This window comes from Chrysochloris asiatica, unplaced genomic scaffold, assembly GCF_000296735.1.
Source record: "Chrysochloris asiatica unplaced genomic scaffold, ChrAsi1.0 scaffold00001, whole genome shotgun sequence".
Taxonomy (NCBI): Eukaryota; Metazoa; Chordata; class Mammalia; order Afrosoricida; family Chrysochloridae; genus Chrysochloris; species Chrysochloris asiatica.
In genome coordinates this window covers 49,224,072-49,241,284 of record NW_006408519.1, presented here as the reverse complement: position 1 = coordinate 49,241,284, position 17,213 = coordinate 49,224,072, and the positions used below count along the sequence as shown (strand labels likewise).

Genomic DNA, 17,213 nt, shown 5'->3' with positions numbered 1-17,213 from the left:
AGCCTAAGTGCCCATCAATGGAAGAATGGATAAACAAACTTTGGTACATCCACACAATAGAATATTATGCTGCCTTGAAGAATAACAAGGAATTTGCAAGCCACTGCATAACATGGATGAACCTTGAGGGCATTATGCTAAGTGAAATTAGTCAGTCACCGTAAGAAAAATATTGCATAAGATCATTATTGTAAAAGCTTAAAAAAAGATACCCATACTAAAATGAAAGAAAAAAGAAGAAGATGGAAGGAATACACACAATTAATGTAAGAAAAAGAAATGGTTGATGTTCAACCATTTCAAGAGGTAACATAGATCAATAGCCAATGATACCGAAGGAAAAAGTCCAAAGTACATTGAAGGCATTGATAAAGAATAAGGCACGGGGCATTGATGGAATCAAAGTCCATTGAAGGCATTGATAAAGAATAAGGCACCGGGCATTGATGGAATACTAATAGAAATCTACCAACAAATTGATGTGGCACTGGAGGCATTCACTCATCTATGCCAAGAAGTTTGGAAGACAGCTACCTGTCCAGCTGATGGGAAGATATTCATATTTTTACCCATTCTAAAGAGAGATGAACACAAGGTGGAAGTCCTCAGACAATATTATTAATATTCCATGCAAGCAAAATTTGTTAAAGATAATACAAAAAACAGCTACAACAATACATTGACAGAGAACTTCCAGAGAGTTAAAGCTGGATTCATACAAGGATGTGGAACAAGGGATATCTTTGCTGTCATTAGATGAATCTTAGCTGAAAGCAGAGACGACCAGAAAGATGTTTACCTGTGCTTTATTGACTACACAAAGGCTTTTGATTGTGTGGATCACGACAGGCTGTGGACAACATTGTGGAGAATGAATATTCCAGAACACTTAATTGTGCTCATGAGGAACCTATACACAGACCAAGAAACAAGCAGTTATTGGAACAGAACATGGGAACACTGAATGGTTTGAAATTAGGAAAGGTGTGCGACAGGGTTGTATTCTTTCACCATATGTATTCAACCTGTATGCTGAGCAAATAATCCGAGAGGATGGATTCTATGAAGAAAAATGTGGCATCAGGATTGGAGGAAGACCCATTAACAACCTGCAATAGGCAGATGATACAGCCTTGCTTACTGAAAGCGAAGAGGACTTAAAATATTTATGAGATCACAGACCACAGCCTTCAGTATGGGTTGCATCTCAGTATGAAGAAAACAAAACTCCTTGACCACGGGACCAATAAGCAACATCCATATAAATGTAGAAAAGATTCAAGTTATCAAAGACTTCATTCTTCTTGGGTCAGCCATCAACACTCATGGAAGCAGCAGTCAAGAAATCAAACGACATATTGCATTAGGCAAATCTGCCGCACAAGACTACTTTAAAGTGTCCAAGAGCAAAGATGTCAGTTTGAGGACTAAGGTGCACCTGACCCAGGCCATGGTATTTTCAGTAGCCTCATATGCATGTGAAAGCTGGACAGTGAATAAGGAAGACCGTAGAAGCATCGATGCATTGGAGGAGAATATTAAAAGTACCATGGGCTGCCAAAAGAACAAACATGTCTGGGTTGGAAGAAGTACAGAGTGCTCTTTGGAAGCCAGGATTGCCAGACTTCGTCTCTCATACTTCGGACATATTGTCAGAAGGGACCAAACCTGGGCAAGGATAGCATGTTTGGTAAATTGGAGGGCCAGAGAAAAAGAGGAAGACCTCCAACGAGATGGCTTAGTGCAGTGGCAGCAGCGGTGGGCTCAGGCTTAGCAATGATTGTGAGACTGGTTCGGGACCAGGCAGTGTTTGGTTCTATTGTGCATAGGGTCGTATGAGTCGGTACTGACTCGATGGCACCTAATAACAGTAAAAATCTCTGGCCTCTGGGCTGGATGTTTTTTCCCAGACTGCTGCAGGCGAAGGTTCTCTGTGTTGAGTGTACAGGTCTTTGTCATTCATCAGCTTGTGTCCTGGGTGCTGTTCTGGTGGTCAGGCATCTAGTTCCCCATCTCTGCTCTGGTCACCTGCTCTTCTGTATCTCAGAACAGCTGGACTTAAAGCACCCTCCAGGAACCCAGCCTCATCCATATAACAAAGCAAACCCATTCCCAGATGGGATCATAGCATTGGCCAAACTGAAATTCGACCAAACTCACTACCATCGAGTCAGATCCGACTCCTAGTGACCCAGTCCAGCCGAGTAGAACTGCTCCATAGGCTTCCTTAGACTGTGTGTTTTTACCACAGCAGACAGCCTCATCTTTCTTTCACGGAGAGGCCGGTAGGTCTGAACCACTGACCTTGAAGTTAGCAGCCTAGTGCTTCACTCACTGTGACACCAGGACCCCCATCAGGCAAACTGAACTACTTACAATTTCCGGATGCTGCATTTTTGACATTTTCACTTTTATACTTTTATTCATTAAATCCTTTCTATGAAGTTCACCCCAAAACACAACAGCCACTGTCCTATTGCTCCCACAAGGCTCATCTTACAGGTTCTGAGCTCGCCTGCTGGCCCTCTCCACTGAGAAATCTGAAAGCGGATGTTAGCTTCCTGTGCTCCCTGTGAGCCAGCAAGCAGGTCCCGTGGTCGCGGTGTTACCGACAGCTCCCAGGAGTGATTCTGGACCATTTCCAGGCCCTCCGGCAGTCTCCGACATGTTGGGTGCTCCTAAATTCCTAAGTGCCAAGTGACTGGTAAATAATGGACAGATGAGTGAAAATTACGCGGAAGGATGCTTTTCATCTTGTAAACGTCGAGAGGGAAGGTATGAGGGTCTTGAAGAGATGTCAGCTTGGAGTGGTACTGGGTGGGCTTTGAATGGTAGCAAAGCCTCCTGGGGTTTGCATCAATAGGGGGTTGGAGCCACATCCCAACAACTCTGGCCTGTCGCTACTGATGACCCTCCCAGCTGTGGAGAGGACTGACCACTGCAGCCCCGCCTGTGACATGAAGTGGACTCTGAAGTGGACGTCTATACTGTGGTCCAGGGTGTTGGGTCACCTTACCTTGTGCCACGAGGACAAAGGGCCCCCAAGTCTTCCTATGGTTGTGCTGGCTCTGTTATTCTGTGTTTATGAAAATGGCCAAGTTGATGAAGAAGAAAGGACTGCCCAACAGTGTTCTTGTCAAGAGAAACCATGAATGTTTTATGAAACGCACCGCCCAGCCCTGGCAGACGCAGGGCCTGAGCTCCCGCGGCCGTTACCTTATTAAAGTGTCACCGGTGATGGAGTGGCCCGGGCTGCTCGAGGAGCGCCCACCGCTTCTCAAAATCACTTTCAAGCCATAAATATTTTAAGGAGTTTGATCTGTTCACTGTTTTCCGTATATTAATCTATCAAATGGATCGCTGTTTTAGGGAAGAGCATCTTTCTTTGCTTCTGCTGTCTTCCTCCTCCTCCCCGCCCCCCCCTCTTTTATTTGGGTTTTGCAGTAAAGCTCTGTGTTTCTCTCCTCCACATGTGGGGGACTCAGGAGTGAGGTCTTTCTTTCCGAGTAGACAGGACAGGAGAGGTTGAGATCAGGTGTGGTGTCTCAGGAAGCCGGGTTCCCTGGGTCTGAGTCCCCTCCTCCTTGTGGGGTCTCACCTGGCAGCTCCTGCCACGGTCCAGGCCTGGGGCTGGGGGCTGGGGACCCCTACCTGCCATCTGCCCACCTTGCAAGTCCAATGCAGGCTGACACAAGGAAGCCCGGCCTGGTCAGAGGCGGGTGGGCAGAGGGTCTGAATGGCCTTTGTCACACGATGACCTATGAACTGACCCCTGAGCCCAAGTTCCTCACCTGAGTCTGAGTGTCCCTCTCCCTAGGGTGGGCAGAGGCCTAGGCCTGAGGTTCAGCCCCAGGAGTAACGGAGTCCGAACACAGGTGCTGCAGGCTAGAAGGGCAGGGTGCTGGCAGGATTATGCAGAAGCTGTGGGAGGCGGCTGTGGCCTTTGTGAAAGGCGCCCTGGTCCGGGGTGGAGGAGCTGGGGTGACTCTCTGGGTTCCCTGTCACCTCTCGCCGGTACCTCACCAGCCACCCGTGGAGCCCAGTGGTCTGGGGGAGTAGGCGAAGGCCCATCAGCATAAAGGGTTTGTTGTTGTCGAATCAGCTCCAGCTCCTGGTGGCCCCAGGTGAGCAGAGTAGGTGGGGATGGTGAACATTTTATTGTGCTTTAGGTGAGAGCTCACAGAGCTGAGTTTTCTGTTCAGTAGAACCCTCAAGGGTTCACCGGTGCCTTCGGGTGCAATCCCATGAGGTGGCAGCGTTCTTGCCCTCTCCTCCCTGGGGTCCCGCACAGATGTTGCCCTTTGGTCTCTTCTAGTTGGTTGTTCTGAGAAGCACGTTTCTCCCAGGTGGTGCCAGCGGTTTTACTGGTCAGTCTGGCACGTGCTTTCAGTTCCAGGTTGTTGTAGGACCATAGTCCCTTGGGCTTCTACTGTCTTGGTCAGATCAGTAAGTCTGGTGTTTTTTATGAATTTGGATTTTATTCTACATTTTATACCTATGCTAATCGGAACTTGTACCGTGTCCCTGGTCAGAGTGGGCGGCAGTGGTAGCGGGGCACCGTCTGGTTCTTCTCATTTTAGGTAGAGGACCCCTAGGGTTCTCAAGATCTTGTTGTCTGTAGTCTTCTGAGACACCTCTAGGTGGATTTGAACCACCAACCTCTCATCTGGTAGTACTGAACCATACGTACCACCCAGAGACCCCCACAGAGGGTTTAAGGGTAAGTCGTTTCTACGAGGGGTCAACCCCAGGCCCCAAGAGCCTCCATTGACCTTCCTCAGTTCTCATCACATGGTAAGCAGACCAGGCCTGCTGTCCCAGGTGGCATGTTTAGTTTGTGTCTGACGTTGGCTACCTGCTATCAGTCGGCCAAGCTTATTGGTTTGCCAACGAGAGAACCAATTTCTACAGGTTAAATGACTTGACTTGTACCCCACAGTGTGTGTTGGATGCCTACCCAGCACCCTCCCTGCCGTTGGGTTGTGGGGAACCATTTTCCTAGTGCGTTTTTATAAGATTTGAACCCAGAGGCACTGTAGAGGCACATTCAGAATTGGAAAGGAGAAGGAAAGCATTTGGGGCAGTTATAAATCACCGCTATTTGTCCTTTCTTTTCTCAGTGAGTCATGAGACTTCTTGATGGAAGAAAAAGAAAAATCCTAGCCTCTAGGTGGTGGTTTTCAAACTGATTTTTAGCAGTACGATATTTTCTCAAGTGAAACCTTCACACACACACCCCCTCCCCCCTCCGAGTGCTGCCGGTGTCCACTCATTGTGACCCTGAAGGACAGACTAGAACTGCCCTTCAGGGTCTTGTCACCTTGGTGGAAGCACACAACCTCCACGTTCTCCCATGAAACCTTCAGTGTTGTTGTTGTTGGTTCTGTCCGCTGGTTCTGACTCACAGTGACCCTGTCCACAACAGAGCGAACACTCCCTGATCCTGGGCCATCCACACAACTGCTCTTGTGTTTGAGCCCATTGCTGCTGCCATTGTTCCAGCCCATCTTGTTGGGGGTCTTCCTCTTTTTCTCTGACCCTCCACTTTTCCAAGCATGATGTCCTTCTCCAGGCACTGGGCCCCGTTGATAATATGTCCGAAGTATGAGAGATACAGTCTCGCCATTCTGGCTTTTAAGACTGCACGTCATCCATCACAGATTTGTTTGTTCTTCTGGAAGTCCATGGTACTTTCAATGTTCTTCTCCAACACCATCATGAAAAATGCATTGATTCTACAATGTCTTCCCTATTCACTGGCCAACTTTCACATGCATATGAGGCAATTGAAAATGCCATGGTTTGGGTTAGGCTCACCTTAGTCTTCAAACTGACATTTTTGCACTTTCAACACTTTAAAGAGGTCTCTTGCATTTTGACTAGTGCAATATGTCCTTTGATTTCTTGACTGCTGCTTCCATGAATATTGATTATGGAGCTAGCAAAATGGAGTCTTTGACAACTTCAGTCTTTTCTCTATCTAGATATTATTTATTGGATCAGTTGTGAGGCTCTTTGTTTTCCTTTTATTGAAGTGCAATCCATACTGAATGCTGTGGTCTTTGATCTTCATTTAGTAAGCAGTTTAAGTCCTTTTTGCTTTGCAGTAAGCAAAGTTGTTAATGAGAGTACCTCTTGATGCCATGTTTTTCTTCATATAATCCAGTGTCTCTGATTATTTGCTTAGCATACAGATTGAATAAGTATGGTGAAAGAATACAACCTTGGTTGTACACTTTTCTTTATTAATTTTAAACCATTCAGTGTCCCCTTGTTCTGTTCGAATGACTGCCTGCCTGTTGGTCTATGGACAGGTTCCGCAAGAGCTCAATGAATTCTTCTGGAATACCCATTCTTCATAATGTCATTTGTAGTTTGTCGTGTTCCACACAGTTTAAAGTCTTTTCATGTAGTCAATTTAGCATAAGTAGACATATTCCTGATATTCTCTGCTTTCAGCTAAGATCCAACTGATGTCAGAAATGACTTCCTCTTTTGAATCCAGCTTGAATTTCTGGCCGTTTGCTCTCGAAGTACTGCTACAACCATTTTTGAATTGTCTTGGGCAGCAGTCTAATCACATGCGATATTATTGTTTGCTATTGTACGTTCAACCTAGGGGCTGGACTTCCTGGGTAGGCATGAGCCTGCCATTGCTCTGACCCTCTCCTAGTGGTGAGGGATGCCCTCCTGGCACCTGGGTACACTGTGGGATAAACCTTTTTATGTGCTGCCCCTGGTTCCTCAAAGCCATGCACAGTTGGTCTCTGCTGGAGTGTGTCTCCACTTGGTGCAGTCTGCAGTGAGGAGGCACCCGAGGGCTTGACAGCTGGGAACAGGCTTCATCCTTCACAGTGCAGACCCCGTGATGCCCTTGGGCGACTAGGTACCAACCAGATGAAGGGGAAGTTGGATGGAGGTTTTCCAGAAAGTTGGACAGGAAGTGCACAGGGCAGGGGCTGGGGCATGAGCAGGTCAGGCCTATAGGGGTGTTTCTATATCTGCAGGGGGCAGCTCTGTGAGGTGTAGTTCTGTGTTGTTTTCTGTAGGGTAGGGAAGAAAAGTATGTAGTTGCAGAGAAAGTAGATAGCCTACCAATCGCAGGAAGCTTTGAACCAAGCAGTCCTGGGCACCACACCTGAGTCAGCAAGTTGACAGATCTAGCACCTCAGGGGAGGAGCTGGCTGGTGAGACACAGCTGACCGGTTGGCTTGTCCATTGACCACTTGTCTCCTGATCATGTGTCGTGTATCAGGGAGTGAACACGTCCCTCAAGATGAAGCCTGGGTGGCCCTACTGTTGCTGAGGGGTTAGGGAAATAGGAACCTAACTCTCCTGTCTTTGGAGAGATGAGGGAGGTGGGGAAAGGTGGGCACTGGGAAAGGGGAAGGGAGCAAAAGCAGAGGGACCAGGTTTCTGTGACATCTAAACCGAGTCCTCTGGGTGCTTGTCTGAGAACTGCTTTTGGTTGAGCTGAGTTTGATGCTATTGAGTGGAAACCCGGTGCATTGCAGATACCGCTAGGGCACAGGCTGGGAGGGGCTCCATGAGCTCCATGCTAGACAGTAGGACCATCAGACACCGTTCCTAGACGGGGTCCAGAGAGCTGGTGAATTTCCATTCAGTCATGTCTGTCAGGAGTGAGATGTTTGCACGGGGCCCACGTTAGTGCTTCTTTGGTGCCCAGCCTCCTGTTAGCCTCTCAGAATCAGCCTAGTAGCACCAACTGTGGGGGACACAGTGTTGGGGTGATGACCCTTCATAGCACCAGGAAGGCAGCATCCCTGGGGCCACCATGGATTAAAACACTGGAGACCACTTGGCCTCTTCCCTCTTTTTCCGACAGCTTCCATCCTTCCCTCATAGCCTTCGGTATGGATTGCACCTCAATGTAAAGAAAACAAAAATCCTCACCACTGGACCAATAAATACAATCATGATAAATGGAGAAAAGATTGAAGTTGACAAAGACTTCAGTTTGCTTGGATCCACCATCAACACTCATGGAAGCAGCAGTCAAGAAATCAGATGATGTATGGCACTAGGCAAATATGTTGCAGAAGACCTTTTTCAAGTGTTCAAGAGCAAAGATGTCAGTTTGAAGACTAATGTGAATTCATTCCAAGTCATGATATTCTCAGTGGCCTCATATGTATGTGTAAGTTGGACAATGACTAAGGAAAGGACATAGAGGAATTCAGGCATTTGAGTTACAGTGTTGGAGAAGAATATTAAAAGTACCATGGATTGCCAGAAGAACAAACCAATCTGTGTTGGTAGAAGTGCAGCCAGAGTGCGCCTTAGGAGCCAGGATGATGAGACTTTCGTCTCTCAAACTTCATACATATTATCAGGAGGGACCAGTCCCTATGGAAGGACATCGTGCTTGGTAAAGTGGAGGGTCAGAGAACAAGAAGAAGACCCCCAACGAGCTGGACTGGTACAGTGGCAGCAGTAAGGGGCTGAAGTGTACCAATGATTGTACCGATGCTGTGGGGCCGGGCAGTGTTCCCTTATGTTAGACATAGGGTTGCTGTGAGTCGGAGTTGTGAGTCAGCACTGAACAATGACAACAATATTCTATTAAAAAATTATTATAATTTTGAGGAAAGTTTACAGAACACCTTAGCTTCCCACTCAGCAATCTGTCCACATTTCGTTTCATGACATTGTTCGCAAAAGCCTCAGTGTAACAGCACTCTTCCTACTTCCTCCTGGGGCTCCGTGTTTCCATTTGTCCTTCTTTCTGGCACTTAACTGCCTTCTGAGCTTTATTTTGGGGCAAATGCTGCCCTTTTGATTGCATCGAGAAGCACGTCCCTCCCTGCTGCTCCTGTTCACTTTATAGGTCTGTCTGTTGTTTGGCTACAAGTTGGTCCCTGGGGGTGGGTTCAATTCCAGGCCTGAGGGGTATCTAAGGGCCACATCCTGGTGGGTGCCACCTGTCTCTTTCAGACCAGTATGCCTTTTGTCTGAGTTACCTGTTCTTTTGATAACTTGTGATTGTCTGTTTCTCTGTCTGGCTCTTTTACTAAGCTGTGGTCTCACAGGTATCTGGAATCGGGTCTCAATGGTTTCTATGCCTAGTGGCCTGCCATGCATCTTTGTTTTATCCATTTCCCGGGATATCCTCCCTCATTGATGTTGATCTGCCTGGAAACTTCCCGTTCTTCAAGAGCCAGCTGTTGGGGGTGGGGGTGCTCCCCGGTTCCTTCTAATCACAACCTGCGGCGCTATGGTTACCTGTATGTCAGGGAGATGCGGGTGTTGGTTATTCTCCCCTCATTCTTCTGCATGTCCGGCTTCTCGGCAGGGGAGTTCATCTCAGCATCACCAGCATTAATGAGCCCTGGTGGCTCAGTAGATTAAGCACTGGGTTGCCAAGAGAAAGGGCAGTCATTTGAACCCACCCGCCACTCCATGGGAAAATGATGTGGCAGTCTACTTCGTGAAAATTTGCAGTCTTGGAAACCCCACGGGGGCAGTTACACTCCGTCCTGTGGGGTGTGTGTGAATTAGAATTGACTCGATGGCAGTCCATTTGGAACACAGTGTAAGTGCAGGTGAGTGTTAGTGGATGAATACAGGTACGGAGCAAGGTTTGGTGCAGTGTCTGAATTTAGCGATGCCTGTTAATAATGATGGTGTTTGAACGCCTTCGTTTCTGTGTCCAAAAGCACACATCTCGGTACTGTGATCTTGTAATGGCGGACGTTGCCTCTCTGCCAGGTGGCTGATGGTGTGGTGGAAAGGACGTGGCCCTGGAGGCAGGCGGCTGCCTGGCTCAGCCCCCACTAGCTGGGTGGCCCTTGGCTGCATCACTGTCCCTTGGACACTCAGAAACTTCTTCAGCTGCAGAAAAAAGAAGACATGTTGAATTTATTTGTTTACTTTACCTTGCCTTTCACTCACGTTAGTACATGGAGTCCTGGTGTGGCGCTGTGGGTTAATGCACCGGACTGCAAAGTCGGTTTGAACTGCCAGATCGGTGGTTCAAGCTCACCGGCCGCTCCTCAGAAACCCTATACAGGGTTGCTCTGGGTTGGAACCGACTCGACGGCACTTAACAACAACAACAACAACAACAACCCTCTAGTTAGTGAGCTAACCTCCCTCTCCCATGTAAATTCAGAAGAAGGACGAGGAATAGAAATAGAATAGCATCTCAAAGGTTTGTCAGGATTAGCTGAGATGACAACCATGAAAATGCTTTCTGGTGATGATAGTATCGTTAATAATTGAGCAGTGTTATTTCTTTGTCCTTGTCATCGGTACTGCTCAGATACTTCACACCCGGCAGGACACTTTCCCCGCTCTACGCTCCTGTTTAACCTCAGCCTGCTGGCATTTCCAACTGGGAAATTCTCTGCTGTAGGGTGTGCCTATGCATTGCAGGGTGCGTGGCAGCATCCCTGGCCCATGTCCTCTAAATTTTAGTGACAACCACCCCCCACCCTAAGTTGTGACAACTAGAAGTGTCTCCAGATGTTGCCAGATGCCCCATTGTTGAGAGGTGCTACCTGACGTGTATGCCCTCCTTGAATCCTCACGTCTCCCACAATGGGTCCTGTTATTAGTTTAGGTTTACGGATGAGGAAACTGAGCCTTAGAGGAATGAATTCATCAGTCCAATAATGCTTTTAATACTTCTTTAAATATCTTCCTACCTGCTCCTTTCAAGGAGAGGGGCAAAGGGTGAGGTCACAGGGCAGAAGGCCTCTGTCAGTCCCCTCTCTCAGGACAGGTGCCTGATCATCCTCTGGCCTCTCTCAGGACAGGTGCCTGGCCGTGCTCTGGCCTCTTTCAGGACAGGTGCTCTGGCGGCTCTCTCTCTCTTTCTCTCGATTTCTAGTTCCATGTCTTCACACTGTTGTCATCTGTGTTGTGCCTGCACTGCCCCCTGGTAAGTCAGGTGCAGTCCAGGCTCCTAGAAACAGTCAGCTTAGTGTGTCCAGTAAGATTGAGGTCACCCAGCCCAGTGCTGACACTTTGCAGGCAGGAAATCGAGGCTAAGTGAAGGGCTTAGCTCACAGTCACACTGAACCCAAGACCTAGCCATCACCCTGACACTGCTGAGCACCCCAAACCCACCTAGCCCTCTGTGGGTTCCCCACCTGACCCCGCTCTCCACAACCTCTTTTCCCCCCATTTATGTTGGTGGCAGTTTCATCCTCCCCTCTGTTTGGGCCAAGCACTTGGGACTTTTAACTTTGCGGTGGTTTCCATTAAACTTCCTACTCAACGCGTGAGCAAATTTGCTTCCCTTTTTCCCCCCCCCCCCGCCCCCCCCGCAAAACCAAACCACAACCCAAACCCAAATCAAGCATATCCTGAGGCCAGCTTCTCAGCACTCCCTTATCCTTCTGCTATCCAAAGGAAGGGCAGCGTGACTTAGGATCATGGTGGGCGGGGTCAGGAAGGAGTTGGCCCCAGCTGGTCTTGCTGGGACCGCCAAACTCAGTGTCTCTGAAGCCTGTTCCCTCCCTGGTAGAAGGAGGATAATGACCCCGTGAGGCGCTGTGGGCTAATGCGCCAGACTGCAAAGCTGTTTAAACTGCAAAGTCGGCAGTTCAAGCTCACCAGCTGCTCCTCAGAAACCCTATACAGGGTCGCTGTGGTTCAGAACCAACTCGATGGCACTTAACAACAACAACAATACAGTGGAGAGAAGATAGAGAGGTCTGGTCACAGGCCCAGACTTTTCTGTCCCTGATTTGGTAAAGAAGACACCCACAAGGAACTAAAGAGGGGCTTAGAGGGAACGGCTGCTGAGGGGGGTTGTCTGGACGGAGGAAGGAGTGCCCACTGGGCGGTGGTCAGGGTTCTGTGTGCAGGATGCCCTGGAAGCCTCTTCCCCAGGCCGTGGGGGCTCACTGACAGTTGACAAGTGTCTGCTGGGAGAGCAGTTCTGGGTTGAGATAGCTTCCGAATCTCTGTTATTTTTGTAACTTAACTTCGGCAGGCGGCCGGGACAGTAGATCAGAAACGTTTGAAGCAGACTCTCTCAGGACTTTCATCTCTGCTGTTCTCTGGACCATTGCAGCTAATTATTTCCCCAAAGATGAAGTCTCCCAAAGAGACACTAGGCAGTGGAGAGCATAGACCAGCCACCCAGCTAAATCCAGGCCACCGGAGAAGGGCCCTCCCTCTTAGCAAATCCGGCTGGACACTCTGGGTGTCGTGTTTGTTTGGCTAGAATCAGGAAGATTTCTGTTTGAGAATGGCTGCTTCTTTCTTAGATGACTCGCTTTCATCTTTCTTATCTCATCAGTCGGTCAGTCCGCAGGTGTTTATTGAATAACTACACTAGGACCACACAGGTTTTCTTAATCGTTTCTTTTTGCTGTTGTTGAATAGAGCACACACCGATTCAACAGTTTCTCCGTGTACAGTCCAGTGACACTAACAACATTCTCGGGGCTGTGTATTCGTGCTTCCCTTCCCTTCCTGAGTGTTCTACCTGCGCCAACGTAAACACACAGCCGCCCAACTTTTCTGTCCCATCTTTTGAGTGGCTGTTGTCACTCCGATCCTGGATAGGAGCACAATGCTTAGGGCAGACAATCTTTAGAAATGAAGCAAAACTGTTGTTTGGTTATAGGAACCCTGGTGGCATAGTAGGTTAGGTGCTCGGCTGCTAACTGCAAGGTTAGCAGTTCAAACCCACTAGCTGCTCCACAGGAGATAACGATGTACAGCCTCGGAAACTGCGTTCTGCTCTGTCCTAGAGGGTCATAGTGGGTCAGAATCCGCTAGATGGTAGTGGGTTAGGTTTGGGTTTTGGTTGTGTGGTTTAAAGAAGACTTTAGCTTAAGACCTACAGTTTGAAGAGTACCTTAGCATGGGGGTCCTTCTAGCCCCCATGGTTTCAGAAAGGTACCACAGGTGTTTTGGGTAACAGTGACCAAGAGAAAAAGAACTGGTCCTTCAAAGGGCTGGCATACTGATGGGAGAGTTCGAGGGAGAAGCTAAGCAGGCACCTGATACAGCGTGACTCAGTGGGACTGCTACAGCCCAGGCCATGGGGATCTGCTCTGGGGGAGGTGGCCTTTGTTTGAGGTCTGAACAAGGAGAAGTAGATCACAAGGTGGAGAGTGAAGGGGAGGCTTTAGCAGGGCAGACCCTGGGAGACAATAGGGAAATCTTCCTAGAGTTAGTTAGCAAGGTGGAGCCGCTTCCTGTCTCACATCCTTATACCAGTTCCGCCTCCCCAAGGCACCACCATTCGAAAGGGAGGAGAGACAGAGCCATAGTAGGCAGGGGCCCTGGGAAGGAGTCCGCCTGCACTTTGAAGGAGAGATGCTTATTTTTAACAATGAATCGGAGAAATGAAAGACTGCATTGCCTGGGACCCCGTGGGGAGCTCCAAATCGGGGCTTCATTAGCCAGAATGGAGTCTCGCAGCTCAGTTTGTAGGGCAGGAACAGTCAGCTCTGGGGGGCTCTGTGGTCTGTGACTGCCCCTGGCCTCTCAGTGGAGGGCAGAGCAGAAGGGGCATCGTCTTTGGAGCCCAGCAGAACTGATCCTCTGGTGACGTCAGAAGCTCTGTGCTTCCCTTCCCGTAATGCCTACTGCAGCAAGCCACGTCCATGGAGGGCCAATGCCGGGCCTGCAGACATCTTGCTCTTAGGTTTCAATTCATTTTACATCAAGGAAAGACTTTCTGTCTCCTAAGGATGGCTCGTGTTTAGAGAGAGATGTTTATCAAGCTGTAAAAGAAGCTGAATTTTCTATTTTCAGTCTGTTCTAGTGGTTTTCCAAGTTGGTTTTCAGACAGTAGAATTCTTTTTGTAAACAAAATCTTGCAGAGGAAGCTTGAGGTCAAAAGCACTCCCAGCTGGTGTAGTTTTGGTGGAAGTGGGCACGAAGGTTTTGGAGGAGCCTTCATCACGTGGGTCCTTAATTTCTGAGGTAACATTAGTGAATGTTAGAGCATTGTGAGAAATCCCTTAACTTCGAGACATTTTGGCTGAGCCAAGTTATAAGGGTTTTTGAAGTCTAACGTGGCGGCCTCTTTCTGTCTGTATTTGTTGTTGTTAAATGCTTTCAGCTGCTTCTGACTCATAGTGACCCTGTATAAGGTTTCCAAGAAGCGGCTGGTGGGATTGAACCGATGACCTTGCGGTTCAAACTGACCTTGCAGCCCAGTGCATTCTCCTGTAGCGCCACACCAGACCCATATATATGGACATACACAAGGGGACTTCAAAAATTAAAATAAAGCAGATTGTCATAATTTCAAACAACGTTACACTTTGTGTCATTAACAATGAGTCCAGTCTTCTCCATGGACCACCAGTTAGCAGTTATTTCTCTCAGTTCTTTGTTTCCCCGTCTTCCACCCTCGCGCCCCACTCTGTAACCGTCATAGAGTATTTCATTTAGCAGGAAAACCTTTTCTTCCCTTTTTACAACAGTGATCTCATGCAATGTGTGTCCATTATCTTGCTCTTTTTTACTTGTGATCATATTCTACTTCTGGAAAGGGCTGAACATCAACCATTTCTTTATGGTACAGTAACTGTGTATTCCTTCCATCTTCTCTCTCTCTCTCTCTCTCTCTCTCTCTCTTTTTAAAGTTTTTATTGTTAATTGAGTAAAAGTTTACAGGGAAGATCATTAGTTTTACAGTCAACAAATCATATAATTAGTTTCATTACAATAATTATAATCCCCTCCATGTACCATGTACTATCAGTTAACAACATTTCTCTCTATTCATTTTAACTCTTTTTTTATTTTTTAAACACTCAGGCATATATAATAATTTAAACCACCAAAGGGCACATCCTGCAAGTCTGCCTCCTGGCCGCTAGCTCTCAGTCCCTCTCTTTCCATGAATCTAGAGTCCTCAGCTGCTCCCTCTCTCCATGTCCCTATCTCTGCCTCCATCTCTGGTGTAGGTAGCTGTTTCTCTGGATAAGGTCCCACAATCTGCTTGTGCTCTTCTCCCTTGATGGTCCTAGGGTCTTCTGTTTCTGGACTGTAAGATTAACTACTCCCCTGTTTTTTTTTTTACAAAACTTCTACCTTTACAATTGTGTTAGTCTCAGTTAGTCATGATAACAATTATTCACTACTGAATCATAAGAATCTTATCCCATCTCTTTTTACCAGACCCATATAGACAAGATGAAAACTATTCAGTGGGACTCTATCTTCCCCCGCACACTCTTACACTAAACTCCTTCTTGAAACCTTGTAAGCCAGTCAGTTTGTGACTTTATCGCCCCTTCATTTTAGGTAGCCAGTGTCTAATTTGTCCATCCCTGTCTACCTTGTGTACAGAGGGGATAGCATTGATACTTGATAAGAAGACTCCTTCCCTGTCAGTTGGTATTTTGAGCTACTACTTCCATAAGTATAGGTCACGTTCATCAAATTGTAGCAAGTTACACTTATTTCCTTTATCAAAAATTTTCTGTTTTCTTTTCCTCTAGTCAAGTTCTGGTAGCATAGTGGTTTTGAATCGGGCTGCTAACCTCAAGGTGGGCAGTTCAAAACTATCAGCTGTTCCATGGGAGAAAGATGAGGCGTTCTGCTCCCGTAAAGATTTACAGCCTCAGAAACCCTGTACAGGGTCGCTATGAGTCGGAACTGACTCCATGGTACTTAATAGCAACAAGTCGAGTTCTGATTATCAAGCCATCAAGGCTAGGTCAGATGAGTACTGTGTGCAAGTTTGGGTGTTCTTGTGCAGCTCACCTACCTTCGTATCAGCTGGATGCTTCACTCTCAGCTCCAGCCCTCTGTGGCTATGTCCTTGTCCATGGACTCAGGTGTCCCCAGGTCTCACCACACTTTGAACCAACCAGCCCTTCTTCTTCTCTCTCTCTCATCTCCAGGTCAACGGGAGTCTTGTCCATGATCTTTTTTTTTTTTTTTTAAATGTTTTACTGTGAATTATGTGATAGTTTACATGTGAGAATATTAGTTTTACACTCATCCTATCATATGTTGTTTCATTGTCATGGTTACAATCCCATCCATGCATCATCAACCAACCAAAGGGTGTACACTACAAGCCTGTCCCCTGGTTGTCAGCATCGTCTCTGGCTCCATCTCAGGCATCACTGCTTCTCTGGGTAGGGTCCCGCTTTCTGCTTTTCTCCCTTGATGGTCCCAGGGACCTCTGCTCCTAGACTGCAAAATTAATCACTCCCCTCCTTGTTACAAAACATTTACCTTTACATTTCCAACCCTCACAATCAGTCCTGATAACAATTATTCACTATTGTATCACAAAAGACCTATCTGCATTTCCTTTCGTCAGCCCCGCCTAGACAGATTGGATACTGCTCAGTGGAGAGTCTACCTTCCTTCGCACCCTCTGGATCCAGGTTCTCTCTTGGAAGCTTGTGAGCCAGTCGCTTCTTGCCTTTGTAGCCCCCTCATTTTGGATAGCCAATGTCCAAGTTGCCCATCCCTGTCTACTCTGTGTATGAAGGGGGTGGGAATGATCCTTGCTGTAAAGATTTATTCCCTCTTTTGAGCTACTGCATCCATAGATGTAAGTCAAATTCATCAAATTGTATTCTTTTTCCTCTTCTTTCATCTTCTAGTTGAGCTCTGATCATCCAGTCATTGAAGCCAGGTCAAATGGGTATTATCTGACAGTGTGGGTGTTCTTATGCATATGCTCTCTCTTCTTATCAGCTGGATGCTTCACGCTCCACTCTAGCCCTCTGAGGCTATGTCACTGATTCTGCCACTAAGAGTCCCCAGGTCATGCCACACTGCTGGTCAACCAGGTCTCCACCTGGGTTCACAGGAGTCTATTGAACGTTGTAGGGCGTAGCTCGCAGCTTCATTGCTGTTTTTCCCTCACTTCCCCTTATCGGTGATGAACGTGGTCACCAATCAGAATACATGTCTGCTCGTGTATTCCCATTGAGTTTTAGTCTTGGAAGGGAGTTTGCCCTGAGGGGACCTGACCACTTGCCTTGATGTCTCCTGGGCAAGCAACTTGCCTGTTCTTGTAGTAATCAGTTGTCCATTAACTTTTAATTTCATTTTTTCACAAATGTTTTGAAGCCCCCTCATGCATCTCTATAGATTAAACCAGCACAGAGCTATTAGGCTGAAGAGGTTGAGACACAGGCCTTGTAGTCCCCCCTAACCCTCATCCCAGCCCTTCCATCTGGGACAAGCTTCCTCATCTCAACAGTTTTTAATCTACGAGTCAAGAATAACGATATGCCCGTATCAAGGGT

At 47.5% G+C, this 17,213-nt stretch overlaps 1 protein-coding gene across 2 annotated transcripts in view; it reads left to right on the top strand.

Annotated features, from left to right (window-relative positions):
- TRAPPC9 (trafficking protein particle complex 9) overlaps positions 1-17,213 on the top strand; it is a 585,848-nt gene that overhangs the window by 282,504 nt on the left and 286,131 nt on the right. The window lies entirely within an intron of this gene.